This window comes from Paroedura picta, chromosome 6, assembly GCF_049243985.1.
Source record: "Paroedura picta isolate Pp20150507F chromosome 6, Ppicta_v3.0, whole genome shotgun sequence".
NCBI lineage: Eukaryota > Metazoa > Chordata > Lepidosauria > Squamata > Gekkonidae > Paroedura > Paroedura picta.
Genome location: NC_135374.1, coordinates 61,027,286 through 61,043,982, shown reverse-complemented (window position 1 = coordinate 61,043,982; position 16,697 = coordinate 61,027,286). Strand labels below are relative to the sequence as shown.

The 16,697-nt window shown below is 41.1% G+C and overlaps 1 protein-coding gene across 6 annotated transcripts in view; it reads left to right on the top strand.

Annotated features, from left to right (window-relative positions):
• Positions 1 to 16,697, top strand: part of ERG (ETS transcription factor ERG) — a 169,909-nt gene that overhangs the window by 30,258 nt on the left and 122,954 nt on the right. Inside the window, exon 1 of one of the 6 annotated variants that reach the window (XM_077342704.1) lies at positions 6,551 to 6,573. The exons of the other annotated variants lie outside the window; for them this stretch is intronic. The gene's annotated coding sequence lies outside the window, so the exon portion shown is untranslated. Of the gene's footprint in view, positions 1 to 6,550; positions 6,574 to 16,697 lie in introns of those variants that run through there. 6 annotated transcript variants of the gene reach the window in all.

Genomic DNA, 16,697 nt, shown 5'->3' with positions numbered 1-16,697 from the left:
TACTATTATGTGACTTCTGACATATATGAGGGATATTCAGAAGTTACATCAATGTCCAGTGATAATAATAGAGATATTGGTGTTGGCCATAATCAAGTATAGGTATTTTTAGCCTCTGTATGTCATTTGAGTTGAGCTCAAGCATAGCAGAGTTTTATTTATTTATTCGTTTGTTTGTTTATTTATTTAATTATATTTATATTATATATATACTGCCCTCCCTTTCAGTTCAGAGTGGTTTACATTGAAGTTTGTGATACAATACAAAGAAAAATAAGATTATGAACATATAACATTTGTCGTGGTGGGAAATTCCTGGAGACATGGGGATGCAGCCTAGGAGAGGAAGAATCTCAGTGGGCCATGATGCCACAGAGCTTACTCATTAAAACAACCATTTTCTTCTGGGGAACTGATCTCTACAGTCTGGAGATCACTTGCAATTCCAGGAGATCTCCATGTCCCTCCTGAAGGTTGCGAATTCTATCTCCAAGTCATGATAAACCGTGATCAGCCAGTGTGGTGTAGTGATTATAACATCATACTTGGATTCAAGTCTGTACTTAGCAATGAGGCTTGCTGGATGAACTATTGACCAGGCACTCTCTCAGTCTAACTTCCACATAGGATTGTTGTGAAGAAAAGAAGAAGAGGGGAGAGCGATATATGGTGTCTAGATACCTTGGAGGGAAAATCTACAATCGGCCATCCTTGCATATTTACTGTAATGACCCCCACTATGGAATTTCCTGCTTGGTGAGATTAGGCGGTACCTGCTGTCCTAGGGATCTGCAAACTATGCAAAACTGTAATTTTCAGGCAGGCTTTTTACGCAAGCAACTAGGACTGTACTGTAATGAAATAATTAAGAAATTTGCTTTGACAAAGGGATAGGGATATATGTATGCTGTATGTATGCTCCTGCTATGTTATTGCTGCATAATTTTAATGTGTCATGCTTAAATGCTTATGTGTTGTTTCAGATCTGTTTCAGATTTCCGCTTGTTTTCATATTTCTGTAAGACATATCCTATTGCATTGTTCATTAGATGTCCTACTTTGTTGATCTTATTGACTTGCACAGTGTGACAGTTGTTAACATTTTAAAGGATGTATTGTGGAAAGGGGTTGTGGGGGGCGACCTGGAAGAATGAGGTTTGGGTCATTACTGGACAGAGGAATGATTGCCATTGCATTTGATCCAGCTGACCATTTGGTCCTGGTTGCCTAGCTTTCTGGGGGGTAAGGGACACTGCTTTGGAGGTGGATCTCCTGATTTCTCCAGGGAACTCAGGGTAGTAGTTGATAAGAGAGAATTTGACCCTGGGGTCCTCCAGGGGTTGATGCTCTTTTCAATGTTGTTTAATATCTCTATGCACCCTCTGGTGGAGGTTGTCAAGAGGTTTGGGGTTGGGTATGACATCCAGCTCTACTTCCTGCTTGAAAGGGAGCCAGCTGCCAGGATCTCCACTTGGATGCCATAGTGCAGTGGTCCCCAACCTTTTTATTACCGGGGGCCACTCAACGCTTGACAATTTTACTGAGGCCCAGTGTGTGTGTGGGGGATGAAGTAAAGGGCCGGGGGGGGGGGGAGAAGGCGTCCTTCGGGGCCTACCTCCAATTAGTCGAAGGACCACATGTGGTCTGCGGCCCACTGTTTGGGGATCGCTACCATAGTGGATTGGTTAGATGAGAGCTGGTTGAAGTTAAAGTCTTCAAACGTAGAGATAATTTGGTTGGTTAGGTTTAGAGCTCAGTGGTGACTGACTTCACCTGTACTCATTGTAGTATAGCTTTCTGTAGGAGACTTTGTGTCCATGGAGTTGAAGACAGTGGCCCCCAATCTGTCCAATTTTGACCTTGCGAGTGTGATGCATTCGATAGTCACCTCCAGATTAGACTACTGCAACATATTCTGTGTAGGTCTACTACAACACATTCTAGGAAACTCTTATGTTAAGTAATGACTGAATATCCTCCAGAAGCTCCAGATGATCCAGAATGTGGCTGATGGATTGCTGACTGAGTCGGCACACATAACATCAATACTTGAGTACCTTGCACTGTATTCTGATCAGGTTCAGGTGCAAATTCAAAGTACTGGTTTTGACCTATAAAGTCCTAAAAGAGTCTTGAGACCATCCTACCTTCAGGACTGCCTCTCACCCTCACATCCTTAGGTCATTATTACAGAGCCTTCTATAGATGCCTGGCCTGTAAATTGCTTGCTTGTCAATTATGAGGGCAAAGACATTTTCAGTGGTTGCCTCTCCTCTCTAGGGAAGTTCATGACCTGTGGGATCTTTCAGAATGTCATAAGGCATGTAATACTGCTTTCTTTGGTGTGGTTTTTGGCTAACATTACGAACTGGGGAGTTGGCCAGTTGTTTTAAATCTCTGAACACTTTGTTATGAAGTTTGTTTTAATTGATTTTATCCTATTTATTGCTTGTATTTGTATTATATTTGTACTTAATGTATTATTAAATGTTGTATGCCATACTGAGTCCCCTATGGGGAGAGGCTATTGGGCATACATTAAATAATAAATATAATTTTATATAAAGTTTACATCTAGTCAGTGGTAAGGATCCCTTCTAAGTAGGGGAGGGGGAAGCAAAGAAAGTAGAACATAATAGAGCTTTTTCTATGGCAGTTTGCTTAATTACTGACATAGGAAGTTTCTAAAAATGTACATTTGTGAAAGAATGTATTAAAGGTAAAGGTATCCCCTGTGCAAGCACCGGGTTATGTCTGACCCTTGGGGTGATGCCCTCTAGCGTTTTCATGGCAGACTCAATACGAGGTGGTTTGCCAGTGCCTTCCCCAGTCATTACCGTTTACCCCCCAGCAAGCTGGGTACTCATTTTACCAACCTCAAAAGGATGGAAGGCTGAGTCAATCTTGAGCCGGCTGCTGGGATTGAACTCCCAGCCTCATGGGCAAAGCTTTCAGACGGCTGCCTTACCACTCTGCGCCACAAGAGGCTCTTGCGCCACAAGAGGCTCTTGCGCCACAAGAGGCTCTAAGAATGTATTATGGATATGCAATTCTGATTTGGAAATATTCAGAAGTACCAATTAATGCTATATTTTGAACTAATACAAATAACTATGAATCCAAATCTTACAGTTCCATATAGTGTTGCCAGGCTTAACCTGGCAATCTGCGATATACTTGGGGGTGGGAACATGTAGTGACAACAATCAGAGATGGCATGACTTCACTTCATAGAAGACCCAGACGTGTCATCACACTTCTCAGAATTACAGGAAAACCATAGTTTCTGGCAATTGCTAGGCAGGTGTGACACCATTTCTGGGTTTTCCCTAGAAGTAATGTCACACCTTTTTGTTTGTTTGTTTGTTTGTTTGGTATCAAGTTGCAGCATAGAATTTAATGGCAATAGATGTTCAAAGATGGTTTGCCATTGCCTGTCTCTGCATAGTGACCTTGGTATTCCTTGGTGATCTCCTGTCCAAATACTGACCAAGGCTGATGCTGCATAGCTTCTGAGAGCTGATGATACTGGGCTAGCCTGAACAGGGCTGCTACATCATGTACATCATGGAATTTCTTCTGCTGTCTCTCAGAGTGGTAGTAGGAAAGGGCAGCTGGCGATGAGAGTTGGCATTCTTAGTCATGGATATTTGGAATACTCATGGATATTTTGATTTCTCACAAAACCAAGAGTTATCACTTACATAAATTCTTGATATTCTAACTGTGGCTTTCTCAACCAGGGTTTTGTGAAACCCAGGGGCTTCTTGACAGCCCTGGAAGGGTTTTCTGAATGGGTGGGAGTTCATTAATTTTAATATATTTTAAAAAAATTCTTAAACATGTATTGAGTGATATAACCATATATGATCATGTCAGCCACCCTCCCTCCCCCCATGGCTAATGATAAGTCTGGAGAGGGGCAGAAGGTGGACATGTATACAGCAGTGCTTCCCTCCCATACTCTGCACAATCATGCCACTTCTGGGCTTTCTCAAAGCCTGAAGGATGTTTCAGGGTCTCTCAGTGGGCAGAAAGTTGAGAAAGGCTGTTGTAACTGTTGACAAATGCCATTGATGCAGCATCTTACATATATACTCATTAAATAAGGTAAAACATTTGAAATTTATACAAAGTCCACTTTCTGACCACTTTCCTCATATAATCACTTTATTCATTCGCATGTAATTCAAAGAGAACAGTATTTTTGCATGTGTGCATTGGTAGTAGTCAGCATGGCAGTCTGGATAGCTGCTGTTGACACATGTTCACAATTATTAGCTTGCTTGGATTTGTGTGCTCCAGGGACATCATGGGCAGGATGTACAAAATTTTAAAATTAACTGCATTAGAGTTTGTTATGGTTTCTGAACCTGTGTAGTTGGTGGCTTTCATCATGCTGCTGCAAGTTCATTACAGTCTGGCCTGAGCTAAAGCTCTCAGCCTGTGAGCCTGTAAAGCCAGTTAATAAATTATTGGCTTCGGGAGTTGGACAAGGAGGCAAACTGAGACAAAGCTAAAATACTAGATTGATAAGCCGAACAAGTCTCTCCATCTCCTTCCACAGATGGAATTAGACATTCAAATAAGTAGCTTTTTTGGGGAGCACAATAAAATCAGAGTCCAGTAACACCTTTAAGACCAACAAAGATTTATTCAAGGCATGAACTTTCGAGTGCAAGCACTATTCCTCAGACTAAGAAATCCCTAAATGACAGTGGGAATATATAGCAAAAATTAATTCTGTTATATTAGTAACATTTGGGGAGTTAATTTTCCCCATAAGCTGCATTGAGAAAATGATGGGGAAGACAAAGGAGATAGCCACAAAAAGTCATTGTGAGAATAAATGTAGCAAAGTGTGTGTGATCCATAAATGGTCAAGTCTGGAATTGAATGTTAGAGAGACAAGCCAGTTGCCCCCAGGACATTTTATCAATTTTTTAATATGAAGATGAGCATTGGGGATAGTAGTGTAAGAATGTACATATGGAAAACATTTATGACCAGATTTCAGAAGTTCCAAAAATTGAACAAGTTTTCAGATATATTTGCAATCAAATTATGATGAACACAGAGGGATAACCAAGCTAACTGATATATTCCCAGGATGATCAAGCTGATACATTCTCATTATTTGATAATATTTGCCAAGTCAGATTCCCAATAATAAGAGCCCTTGGTTCTATGCATTCCAGAAGTGGGAATATTGTTGCATAAGGATAGGCTGTATTTACCATTGAGCTCCTGTGGGGATTTTGTGTCATTTGAAGTGGCCTTCTAAGCAGCAAATGTTCTATTTCCATTTTTAATCAGATTAATTTATTTCCATTTACTCAAATTTAAAATAGAAATGACTGTAACGTGCTCTGTATATTGTTACATTTAAAGAGTACTTTGAAACTGACAGAATTAGGCTGCTGCAGATGCAAGCTGCCTAGACCATGTCTCTCCAATTTGGTAGAAACTTCACTGGTTGCCAGTTAGTTTGCAGTTGCAACTCATAATTTTGTGGACAGAATATTTTAAAGGCTATTTTCTCCCATACTTGTCTACATTCAGAATTACTGTGAATGACCATAGGAGAACTCTTTGGCAGTCGTGCTCTGTGCCTATGAAATGTTTTAACAAGGCCCTTCTTGCTCCCTCCTGGTCTTTTATTGTAAGAATGTACATATGGAAATTCAATAATTACTCACCAGATTTCAACAATAATAGACAAATATCCATTTATAAAGTCAATAGCCTCTACATTCCAAAACCACCCTATAAAATTTTCCCCAATCAGCAAAAGACAAGGAGGGAGTATTCCCCTTTACTGTGTCACTGAAAGTTGATTTATTTGTAATGTGGTGTTGGAGAAGCATTTTAAGGATACAAAACGGACCATCAAAAAAGACAAATAAGTGGGTTCTAGAGTTAATCAAGCCTGAACTCTCCCTAGAAGCTAAAGTGACTGTACTGAGGTTAGTGCGTTTTGGTTGCAGTATAAGAAGACAGGGTTCACTGGAAAAGACAATAATGCTAGGACAAGTTGAAGGCAAGCAGGAAAAAAGGAAGACCCAAAATGAGATAGATTAGCTCGTTGAAGGAAAACAGTTTGCAAGACCTGAATAAGGCTGTCATTGGTAGGCCATTATAGAAGTCATTAATTCATAGGGTGATCATAAGTCAGAAACAAGTTGATGGCAGGTAATACAGACAAAATGGCTGTGATTGTACTGATCTATAATTGTGTAAAAATTAAAATAAACATTTAAAATTAATATTTTTATGGAGGCTCAGGTCACAAAAGTAGCTCGAACGACATTTTTCCATCTGCGCCAAGCGTTGCTACTAGCACCGTAACTGTCCTCAGATCACTTGGCTACAGTGATCCATGCAATGGTCACTTCCAGACTAGACTTCTGTAATTTGCTCTACGCAGGTCTACCCTTGGCTTTGACCCAGAAACTGCAGCTGATACAAAATGCAGCTGCAACGATCCTCACTAGAACACCATGGAGGACCCATATTCAGCTGTTCCTGCAACATGTGCACTGGTTACCAGTTTGCTTCTGGATCAAATTCAAGGTATTGAATATTTAACCTTTAAGGTTATGCGCAGCCTGGGTCCCACTTATCTGCAGGGCTGCTTAGTTGCTTATGCCCCCCGCAGGGCCCTTTGCTCTGGGGATATGAATCTGCTGGTTGTCCCGGTCCCCTAGGACATCCGCCTGGACTTGACCAGGGTCAAGGCCTTTTCAGTCCTGGCCTCAACCTCGTGCAATGCGCTCCTGGAAGAGCTGAGGGCCCTGCCGGAGTTGTCAGCTATCTGCAGGATCTGCAAGACAGAGCTCTTCCACCAGGTGTATGGTTGAGGCCAGGGCGGGGTCTTGGTGTTTCCATTGGGGGATCCCCCCAATGTATGATTAGATCTGGTGCCTTGCTCCCAGTGAAAGAGAGTTTGACCCACAGGCTGAATGGGGGGGGGGTGGGATATTAGAACTCGTCATAGAAATAGATTACCATCTATTTAATGTAATGTAAGGGGTGTTTTTAGGGGGGTTACAGTATTTTATTATTGTTGTGAACTGCTGCAAGAACTTTTGGAGAGCAACAGTATAGAAATGTAAAAATAAATAAATAATATGATGCAAATCATGGAGAATATGATGTAAAAGTGCATTTTAGGGAGACCCTAAATAAAATATTTATCTGTATACCTGGAAAGCCTCTTGTGGCGCAGAGTGGTAAGGCAGCAGACATGCAGTCTGAAATCTCTGCCCGTGAGTCTGGGAGTTCAATCCCAGCAGCCAGCTCAAGGTTGACTCAGTCTTCCATCCTTCCGAGGTCGGTAAAATGAGTACCCAGCTTGCTGGGGGGTAAACGGTAATGACTGGGGAAGGCACTGGCAAACCACCCTGTATTGAGTCTGCCAATGAAAACGCTAGAGGGCGTCACCCCAAGGGTCAGACATGACCCAGTGCTTGCACAGTGGATACCTTTACCTTTTTATACCTGGAAAATAAAGAGGTGGCTCAGCAGCAGAGTTGAGGAGAAAATGGAAAGCATAGAAAAGTAACAGTTTGGTGTAATGGTTAGCAGTGCGGACTTCTAATCTGGCATGCCGGGTTCGATTCTGCACTCCCCCACATGCAGTCAGCTGGGTGGCCTTGGGCTTGCCACAGTGCTGATAAAGCTGTTCTGACCAAGCAGTGATATTAGGGCTCTCTCAGCCTCACCCAACTCACAGGGCGCCTGTTGTGGGGAGAGGAAAAGGAAGGCAACTCTAAGCCACTTTGAGACTCCTTTGGGAAGAGAAAAGCGGCATATAAGAACCAACACTTCTTCAACAGTGTGCCTCTTGCAGCCATTCTCTCTTAAAAACTAGGCATTCTCTAATCTTCGGTCACTAGTAGATATGCCATGAACTTTTAAACATGCGTGAGGTAGAATACAGTTTCCTTAACTGGGAATTCTCAATATGCTTAAAATTCAGCACTTGTGTAAATTTAGCAATAACAGTATTGTAAATTGATAAGATTGATCCAATGCTTATTAAACTATTGATCTGTGTAACCTAGTAAATTGATGATTTGCAGGTGATCTTTCCAAGCCCTATTTGGGATAGGGTAGAATCAGGGATGATGGTAGAAACTGAACCTGGATCAAAGCATGTCCTCTGTCACATTTTTACTGGCTGTCCCAAGGAACCGCTGACCCTCTTAAAGGAACAAAGAACCATATAACACTGTTGCTGACAATTCACATGTCATAAAGGTGTCTAATTCAACTTTATGTCCTTGAGTAGGTGGGGAGGAGGTCTGTTGCAAACCTTTAATAAAAACATTTCCAGTTATCATTAGGAAATGTATTTGCAGTTCTGAAAATAACTATCCTAAAGCTTTAATTAGATATGAAAGATGAGAAAGGAATATTCTATAGTTCAAGAAACTGGGGCAGTCTTCAGACCTGGCAAGCAGAAGTAAGGAGAGGCCAAAATCATGCATTCAATCAGAGCAGAGCTATTTATAGACATTATTAAGATGTACTTAAAATCAGAACAACACTGTGAAGGCAAGAAATCAAAAGTTATTTATTGGCGATGACACATTCAGCAGACATGGTTTAGGTGTGGGCATACCATATTTCAGATTTCTGCAATACATATTAACACTTTTATTAATAAGGCTGGTTTTAAATGGCAATGGGAAAACCAGCCATTGTGATAAACTTCTTACCAGAATGTTTGTAATAAAAGGAATACTTATTGGAAATGGCTTTCCTTTTAAAATGTCTGATGTTTATACAGCTGTTATTTTTTCCCTTTTAAAGTTCATACATTTTAAACAGAGGTGCCAACATTAAAAAATGAATAGAACTAAGGAGTTTATGCCAAAGAATAACATGGATGAAAAGCATGCAGTAGTATCAATAAAAGGTTTCCAAGAATGTCAGGACTAATGCCTTTCTACAATTTTACGTGCGTGCTCCACAACTAGTTGAAAAAAACATTTTTTTGAAAAAATTAAGCTGCTTCAGTGGCTTAGAAAAGAAGATTGATATCTTTATTCTTTTAATTAATTAATGCGAAACATCACTGCAGTTCATTCTTGCTGTGCAATCTTTTGAGTAGGTTGCTATTTTTAAAAAATTTCTGCAACACTAGGTGAGTTATAGAAGTGGTTTGTTACTCTTCATGTGTTGTTACCAAGAGTATGAATCTTGTATTTCCTTTCCTATGCAAATCACAACTTTTTAAAAAACATGCTGTTACACTCTGCACTGGGACCTTCGCTGCCCCAGCTCCCGTGCAGGAACACAAATCCAGGGTGGACAAGGTGCACTGGGCCAAATTCTCCACCATGCCAGAGCAGGAAGAGACGGGGCAACCGGCCACGGCTCAGACTCCAGCCTGCAACTCGGTGTGAAGCCTCCAGTGTGGAAACAGTAATAATAGAGAAATAATTTTAAAATCAGTGTGATAATACATTCTCAGTGCTTCATATTACATCATCTGTATCTCTGATCTAGTTTTGAGTAACTGCGACTTTATCTTAAGTACATAATACTCTAGTATTCTAGTACTCTAGAATTCTGTGTTCATTTTGGTTCATAAAGGGTATTGACTGATGGCAAGGAATGAAGTACAATGAGGATCATAAATGATTTAGACAAGTCTATTCAAGGAAAATCCAACAAAATTAGTGTTTAAATAAATACATTGTCCCTAATGCACTAGAAATATATGAAAACATATGATAGCTGATCCCTCTTAAGATTTGGAGGCCAGACAAATTTTCACCTTCCTGTCTCCAAGGGAGGTTACCTCTTCTTTTTCAGCAAATATAAGATTTATTTTAAACAGAACATTTTATGCCACGTTTCTACCCAATCAGGTTTCATAACATGGCAGACCCTTAGCATACTAAGGCCATGCAGTTGGCTGCCTAAAATCAAGGGATCCAACATTACCATGGGAGGAGCCAGCATGTGTAGCTCAGTTCACTATGAGCTGGGAGAGTTCGTTTTTTAAAAAAGAATTTCGATTGGAGGAGGGAAAGGTGTCTAAGGAACAAGTGTTTGAGATAGAGCATTGCAATTTTGCAGAAGAGGATTTCCAAAACATTTTGATGAAAGCTGCTGGTGCTTGAACTCAATAAGAATACAGAGGACCTACACAGGGACAATTTCAAATCAAACCTTAACTAAGATGACTTCCTAGTATGAGATAAGAGAAGGAAAAATCCAGGCCAGAAGCAGATGTCAGAATGCCTCCAATGGGATACATTCTCCATGGATTAGTCTACTTTCTATAGTGGGCAAACTTTATACAAAACATCTCGAACGGCAACTTAGTGCATGGATGCATTCCTCAGGAATTATTGGTCCAGAACAAATTGGTTTTTCCAAGGGAAAATCCACTTTAGATCATAGCTTGCTTTTAGCTTCGTTAGCCACAAAATATATGAATCTCGGAACACAAAAAACTATTTGTTGCATTCATGGATCTGAAAAATGCCTTTGACTAAGGGAGGCCCTTTGGGAAAAAATGAATAATTTTAATATTGATCCATGCTTACTGTTTCTACTCAGGAAACTCCATACTGGCACTGCATGTCAAGTTAAATATTCTGCTCAGGGCCACTTAACAGCCAAAGTACCTATTACTAAAGGAGTGAAACAAGGCTGTGTTCTTGCCCCACATTTCAGTAAAGCGTTTGTAAGGTTCCACATGATATTCTTGTTGACAAGTGGTTAAAATGTGGTATGGATCCTTATTCCGTGAGGTGGATCAATAACTGGTTGACAGATCGTAACCAAAGGGTACTTGTTAACGGTTCAGCATCGTCTTGGAGAAGAGTGACAAGTGGAGTTCCCCAGAGATCTGTCCTGGGGCCTGTGTTGTTCAACATCTTTATAAATGATTTGGGTAAGGGTTTAGAGGGAATACTTATTAAATTTGCAGACGATACTAAACTGGGAGGGGTAGCAAACACAACCGAAGACAGAATCAGAATACAGGATGATTTTAATAGGCTCGAAAAGTGGGCTAAACTGAATAAAATGAAGTTCAATAGGGACAAATGTAAAGTTCTGCATTTAGGTAAGAAAAACCAAATACACCAGTATAGGATGGGGGAAACATGTCTTGGCAGTAGAAAGTGTGAAAAGGATCTAGGAGTCTTAGTAGACCACACATTGAACATGATTCAACAGCGTGGGCTGTATAAAACGGAGTATCGTGTCCAGATCACGGGAGGTGATGGTACCACTTTACTCTGCTCTGGTTCGGCCTCACTTGGAGTACTGTGCTCCGTTTTGGGCACTCCAGTTGAAGAGGGATGTAGACAAACTGGATGTAGACAAACTGGAGTGTGTCCAGAGGAGGGCAACAAAAATGGTGAGGGGTTTGGAGACCAAGACATAGGTTGGGGGAGCTTGGCCTGTTTAGCCTGCAGAGGGGATTTGATAACCATCTTCAAGTATTTAAAAGGCTGCCATATAGAGGATGGAGTAGAGTTGTTCTCTCTCGCCCTGGAGGGATGCACCAGAACCAATGGGATGAAATTAACTCAAAAGAAATACCGTCTGAACATCCTGAAGAAGTTCCTGACAGTTAGCTCAGTTTCTCAGTGGAACAGGCTTCCTTGGGAGGTAGTGAGTTCTCCATCATTGGAAATTTTTAAACAGAACCTAGATAGCCATCTGATGGAGAGGCTGATTCTGTGAAGGCTTAAGGGGGCGGCAGGTTACAGTGGATGAGCGTTGGGGTTGTGGGTGTCCTACATGGTGTGGGGGGTTGGACTAGATGACCCATGAGGTCCCTTCCAACTCTATTATTCTATGATTCTATGATTCTACATCTTTTTAATTTGTATTTGTCTGACTTGGTCCAGAATTTTGATCAGATTAACGGGCACCCTCTGCTGGCTTCCGTGCAATACCCGTGTTATTGTATGCGGATGATACAGCCATCCTCTCCTATTCAAGAGCTGGTCTTTTAATATTTCTCTATTGTTTTTACTCATATTGTCAATGCAACTCTTTACTGATAAATTACTCGAAATGTAAAGTTCTGTTTTTTTCTAGGAGTTGGACTCCAAGGAAATGGATGTTGGGTAGTAAGACGATTGCGCAAGTAAAATTTTTTAGTTACTTAGCCATTATATTCAATTATAACCTTAAATGGTCTATCCACTGAATTTAGTTAAGTGTTCCTCAGCTCAAATTAAACATTTTAATTTTTTTGGAAGGCAATCAATATGTCCCAGCGGCCATAAGAATCTTTAATGCTGAAACTATATCCCAGTTATTTGAAGGTATTCCAATTTGGGCAAAGGCTTTCAATAGGAAGATAGAAGGGATACAGGGAACCTTCTTTCACCAAATTCTTGGTGCTCCCACGTGTGTGCTCTATAGTGTGCTGTGTGGTGAGCTTGGCCAACATTTTTTAGAAACCAAGGCTTGGTTGATAATTTTAAAATTTTGGTTTAAAATACGTTTTAGAGTGGAATCACATGGCTTACTCTTTTACTTAAAGATGGAACCACAATGCAGCTCATGGTTTTTCACTATTGAATCTAAAATTGTAGAACTTGCATTTTTTCCTTATGCTTAATGAGTTTGAAATCTGTAATATTTTGAAACAAAGATTAGTGGCAGCCGAACAGAATCATATTAATCCATCCCTCCATAGAGTTTTCACGCTGGCAAGAATGAGCTGTCTTCCCTTAAATGTTCTAGCAGGAAGATACCAACATATCCCAAGGAGGGAAAGGTTGTGTCTATATTCTGCAAACTGCCCTGATTCAACTTCACATATTATTTTAGATTGTGAAGTTCATATGAATCTTTGCAGAAAACTTCTCTATCCTCTACTTCGTCCCAGGTGTCTAGTTAATGATGAAGCTACACTCCAGTTCCTGCTCAATGATCTCTCTGCAGAGACTACATTGTGTGTAGCTGAATTTTTAATGGTTTTTTATCGAGCCAGAATTAAGATGTCTTAATCAGCCAATTGTATTCTGTTTTAGTTTATAATATGAGCTTATTTTATCCTATTATATTTTTTCTCTGCTTGGCTGTATTTGCCTCTTATTGTTTTATGCCAATAATGGTTTTTTATTATTATTATTATTATTATTATTATTATTATTATTATTATTATTATTATTATTCAGCAAGATGGTTTGCAGGGTATATTTGGTGGGGTTTTTTCTATGCCAAAGAAGAATAGTAAATGGAGGCCATCCTTGGCCTAAAATTCTTAAGCTTGTACCTGAAAAAAGTAGTCCTTTCCTGGTTTAAATTTTAAGACCTATTGAAGAGGCCCTCTAGAAGAACACATTCTTGATTTGTGAGTATCAAACAAGCTAACTGTATCAGAAGTACTTATGTATGGAAGGATACAAAAGTTTGTGTGGCTGTCTAGCAGCCTTCCCCCTCCCCCCGGGTCCAGAAGCGCACCAGCGGCCTCCCACCTCCAAAACTCAAGGAATATTTCCAACCCAGGGGTAGCCAACCTCCAGGTGGGGCCTGGAGAGCTCCTGGAATTACAGCTCATCTTCATAGTATAAAGATCAGCCCCCCAGGCAGAAAGGGCTACTTTGGACAGAGTTGTGATGGAGAAGAAAAATGTAAGGCCTCCCACACAGGTTGTTGTTGAATTGAAATACTTGAGGCCTACTGCACAGGGTTGTTGTGCAGATGAAACAGGAGACAAAAGAACCTCCGCAACAGCATTCAGTTTTGTCTGCAGGATAATGCTGTGCAGTAGCCTCAAATCTTCAGAGAGTTGCAAAGAAGAAATACATATGGCTTTGTCTAACCCCCAGGCAGAGCAGTATTTTAAGTGAGAAGGGGCTTTTCTGTGGCCTCCTTGTCAGCCATTTGGCAGAAGGAGAAATTCCCCCTCCTCAAAAGGAATGCCCACCCTGATGCCCTGAGGCTCCCCTGCGTTGCTCTCGGAAACACCTCCCTCCCCTCAGTCAGGGACTGTTAAAGGCTCCTTCCCAACAGGCCTGAAGGGAGAGGGAGAAAGAGCACTCACCAGCCTCCTGCCAGCTCCGTCAATGTTCTTAGGCAATTTACACTTGATCATGACAGTTAGGACAGCCTTGGGGCGAAAAGGGCTGGTGCAGCCTGTCCAAGCCTCTGTTCTCATCCCCCTTGGCAGCCCTACTGACCTCCTCTCCCTGGGGTGGTCAGGAGCAGACTGGCAGCAATGTCTCCAGATTGCCCCTGGGTGGGCAGGTTGGGAGGCGCTTGGAACTCTGGTCTGTCCTGGTGAGGGCCCAATCGGAAGGTGCTTTGCGCCTTCCAATTGGCCTCTCACCCGACTGGCTGGAATTCTTGTCAGTCTGGGGCCAAGGGACCAATCATTGGCCCCTGTTTCCTATCCTGCACTCAGCCCACCCCCCTTAGCCTTACTGTTTTATTTATACCGCACCCTGAGCGGTTTACAGACTTGTTGACATCCTGATTGAATATCCTTTTCTTATCATCATTTCACTTAAACCAGTTTGTATATACTACCCCTCTGGAATGTTATCTTAGTATATTCTATGTTTAGTTTCTAGATATCTGTTTTTAAGTGAAATTTATGATACCACTTCTGCTGTGGGAGGTTTGAATTGAAGGAGGGGGTGACTTCCTTCAAGAGAGAAAGGAAAGCTACATCAACTCAGTGTTCTAATTTCATTGGAAGAGCCATATAATAATTATGCTACTGAACTGAAAGAGAAGACTAAGAAACATGTTTGATTTGATTCAGCAGATTGACATGTACGTGTCAATGTTAGGCATGTGTGATTTGGTTCATATAGTCTGAAAAGTACCCTAATCAATGTTGATTTGGGCACTTTTTGGACTACAGTCCAAATCAACCTTTCCCTGAAGTTAAACTGCTTGAATCAACCTTGGCTGAATCAGGCACAATTTGGCCAAGCAGAAATCAGGCAGTTTAAAAGGACTAAAATTTTCCTTTTCTGTGTATTCCATGGTTGGGGTGGGGGATGGGGGTTGAGGTAAAGGCCTCACATTTTCAGAACTGGACTTCATGATATAATCGTTTTGAAACTTGTGGGTTCTTTTGAGGACCTCACCCCCTGTTGACTATAGCTCCCAACCGTGGAGCTGGGGTCTTTCTTGTTGGGCAGTTGGTATGCTCTGCAGTGCCTGTGCTGTATTTTCCTCCCAGACTAGGATCTTTTCTGAGTAAGTGGGGAGGAGGGAGGACTTGTGCATTGTCAAATTTGGTGGCAGTGGTCTCCTACTCAGCTGTAAGACCGCTGGGTGTTGTATGGAAGCCACAGGGAGGGAGGAAATGAGTCTGTTCCCTGTCTTTGTGATTTTGCTCATGTGTATATGTATCCTGTAACAGGATAAGCATTGGAGACTAATCATTATCCAAAACTTTAGCCACAGTGCTCAGATAGACAGTCATACCCCTGAAATATGGAAACCAGTCATTGCAGATAAATGTGTAAGATGTGACTCAGTGATCTCCTTTCTTCTCTGCTTCCTTGAATTTCATTTTGACCACATTTGTAAGTGGCTTGAATTGAAGAAATTTTGCCTGGGGAATTCCACTTCTGTATTGAGAAACCCAAGAGATCCAGAAATAACTGTACTGCATTCCACACTGATATATAATACAAGTTTTATAGCCTTGAATAATAATGTGGTCTTTCGGGGAGGGGGAATAGAAGAGGCATCAGAATCTGATATTCGCCTTTACAGGTTGTTACCTAAAGTTCCTACAGTAGAAGAAACTGTTTCAGTGTAATTTCCTCCCATGAGATGTAAGAGTTAGAATTCCAATAGGCCAATAGATTTTTCTAGCTTGCTGTGTGGAAATGTGACTTCCCGACACACATCCAAATTCTAGACAGGGATTTAGAGAGCATCTGCTACACAGATGTATCTCCCCAGTTAAACTCTAGGAATAAGGCAAGAGTGGAAAAAGTTCCTGCATGACTGCATTCATTTGTACACATAAATGGGAAGAGAATCAAGTATTGATGAACAAAACCTAATCATTTATACAAGACAGAGCTGAAGATTTCTGTAGGGGAATCCCAGACTCAGATCACCTTTCACAGATATTGAAATGCACTTTTTATCTTAAATGTAGCTCAGTTCTTTTAATGATCTTTATTTAGATAGGTGAAATGAAATTAGAAAACTGAATGGGTAGAAATTAGAATAGTTGTTGTACTGGAAATAATAATTCCAATAGAGAGGAACCATTTCATAGGAGTTTCTGTGCTTCCCCAAAGTTCCTGAATGTTCACAGAAGGGGAAATTATTCTTCCTGAAGTTTTGTGCTTCCATTCTAGGCCTTCACTAGTCTAGGACTTGGGGTATGAGCCAGCAGATGAGGCCTGGAGATCTCCCAGAATTACAGCTGATCTCCAGTTCTGTAAAATATTGCTGCTTTGGATGGTGACGTCTGGCAAAATACTCCACTGAAATCCTTAACCCTCCCCCAAATACTGCTCTCTCCAGTTTGTACGCCCCATATCAGTGGGAATTTCCAACCCAGAGATGACAACCCTGCTAGGTCTAAGGGGGTGCTTTTTCATTGCATGTCCACTCACAGTTGCTGAGCCCTTCAAAAGTATTGTAGAGTACTTATAACTTAGGGTAATAAACAAGAACACATACATATACATACAAGTGGGGAATCTGCAAGACTCTTGGGGGGGGGG